We start from the raw sequence: 2,690 nt of genomic DNA, 5'->3' as shown, positions 1-2,690 counted from the left end.
TTTTTATACAGTTGTCAGCCAGGCATCTAACTATGAAAAAATTACACTCCAAAAGACCCCGGGCTTCTGACAAAAAGACCCGGGCTTAAGCCCAGTAAGCCACCTCCACGCTCCGCCCCTGGTGCACAGCTCTTTGTGACTGCCTTACTGCTGCTTAGTTATTTTCGAAAGGATCCGGAGGAGCATTTACTGCTCTCACATTGTGATGTAATGCTGTTGTACTGTAACACCATTATGAAAAACATAAAGAATTAAGCTCTTGTCTTATATGTAGGAAAACCATGCCACAGGTAAAAGTAAATGCTCTTATCACAAGTAGCTTCTTATACTACAGCTACTGTTCGCTATATTTAGCGATGCTTTTTCTTCTGGATCTGGTGTCCACATTTCCGTTTTGCTTGGCCATAAGGAGAAAAACAAAAAACGCTTTACACTGCTAGATACCACATTGGTAAATGGTCTGTATTTGTATAGCGCTTTACTTGGTCCTAGGACCCCAAAGTGCTTTACACTATACACATTCACACACTGGTGATGGCAAGCTACAGTGTAGCCACAGCCGCCCTGGGGCGCACTGACAGGCGAGGCTGCCGGACGCTGGTGCCACCAGGCCCTCTGACCCATTGTATGGTGAATACTTTCTGTGCTACCAGTTTGACTATTACACAAGCTGTTAGCAGAGATGGGCAGTAACGAGTTACTGTAATCCGATTACTTTTTTAAAGTAACGCGTAAAGGGATTACTATTGCAAAAACGGTAATTAGATTACCGTTACTTTCCCGCAGGAACGCTGCGTTACTAAAACCGTGAGACCGTTTTTTGCGAGACTGTCTCATGACAGTGACGTAAGCAAGTGCAAGGTTGGTGACAACAGCTGTGTGCAGATCAACAATGGATAATATATGGAGTGCGGGAGAGAATGTGAGCATGCAGCGTTTAAAGTGTGGAAGTACTGACCTTAGTTTAATTCCATAAAAAGGTGACAAAAACATTAGTGTCCGTTGTGTGTGGGAAGAAAAACCCCTAAGCTTCCAAGCAAGCACCAAGTGCGCTATGACCTAATGGGAAATTCACAGAGAAACTCACGGATTCTTCCACTGACCGCTGCGGCACACCTGCACCAGGGTAAACCTCCGCCTACCCTACTCCTGCTTTACAGGTGAAAATAGAGCAACAGGACCACCGAGTCTTTGATGTTATTTAATTTCTGCTGTGTTTTACTTGCATCTATTTGAAAGAGTGAGTGTTAACACAAAAAAAAAAAAATTATGCGCTGGAATGTGCAGAAAATAGGTTTAAATATTAAACAAATTTCTTCCAGTCAGAGAATGTTGCATGTAATTAAATTTTTTGCTTGATGCATAAAGTTAAAAGATTAAAACTAATAAAACAAGTTTTAAAAAGAGACTTTTCCATTCGATTACATTTTGTATGATGGGTTATGTAGAAAAAGTAGAATTGGGCTGAAAGATCTATCGCTTTATCACCTTTTCAGGTTGTAAATTGTGTTTTTAAAAAGTAACTTAGTAACTAAGTAATTAATTACTTTTGAAAATAAGTAATCAGTAAAGTAACTGGATTACTTTTTTGGGGAAGTAATCAGTAATTAGTTAATTAGTTAATAAAATGACATGTCTGACATTTTCCTGTCTCCTCTGTAGTAGTTTAACAGCAGCTGTTTAAACTCCTCACAAGCAAAGTTGAGCTTTGATTCATCAGCACACTGGCCCCCACCCTCTTTATCGCTCAGATGAGAGCAAACGAGGAAGTGAAAACACCATAACACCATAAGTTCTTTCCGCCGTGAAGTAGCAGCGTGCGCTTTCTGTGCTGTGGTCTCCATTCAGGCAAGGTTTGTGTGGCAGGTTAGTGAGCAGAAGAGAACTGGAACTAAAGTTTAATATACTGGCTAAAAATAAGGTAAGAAGCGATAAGAGGAAATGAAATGCCTTTTAATTGCACTGCTAATGTCTAAAGCATGACTATAGAAACCTGTCCTTCCCCAGAAGCAGCATCAATGCAGACTAATTGGATTGTGATTATTTTATCCGTCTTGTTGACCATGGGACTGCTGATGGTGGTCCAGAGCCAGTATCAATTGAAGCGCATTCTGGACAGCAAGATTGAAACAATGGAAGTGGCGTTAGAAAAATCTTCTGATGATTATCAAAGTAAGGACCTTTTCAAAGCCGCTGTGGAAAAACTGCTGGCTCAGGGCCAGAAACATGTAGATGATATGGAAGCTGCACTCAATAAACTCAGTTCAGAAACGGAGCAGAAGAAAGCAGAAAACGATGCATGCCAAGAAAAAATGGTAACAAGTCTTCCTGTTTTTTTTTTTCTGGTTTTATATTAACTATGCAAACACTAAACGTCAATAGAGACACATCTCTTATCAGCGCCAACGTTACTGCCTGCATAGGGAAACGCTACTTTCCCTTTGTGCTACCTCATATTTGTGCCGAACTACATCTGAGAGGGAAACAATTTTCCTTTACTTTACATGCTTAAGATTGAACCGCTTGTTTTCTACTCACCCTGTAATTAAAATCCTGAAATTTCCAGATATTTCAAATTATCCACTGTTTAAAAAAACAAAAACAAAAACATCTGGCCAGACTTTTTTGTTCATCCATTTACACCCGATTTCAGCACATTTTGATTTCAATACGAGCTTTTCACTTAAGAT

Source organism: Pundamilia nyererei, unplaced genomic scaffold (assembly GCF_000239375.1).
Source record: "Pundamilia nyererei isolate P.nyererei 1_Seehausen unplaced genomic scaffold, PunNye1.0 scaffold00102, whole genome shotgun sequence".
Taxonomy (NCBI): domain Eukaryota; kingdom Metazoa; phylum Chordata; class Actinopteri; order Cichliformes; family Cichlidae; genus Pundamilia; species Pundamilia nyererei.
Note: the sequence above shows the minus strand (reverse complement) of the source record.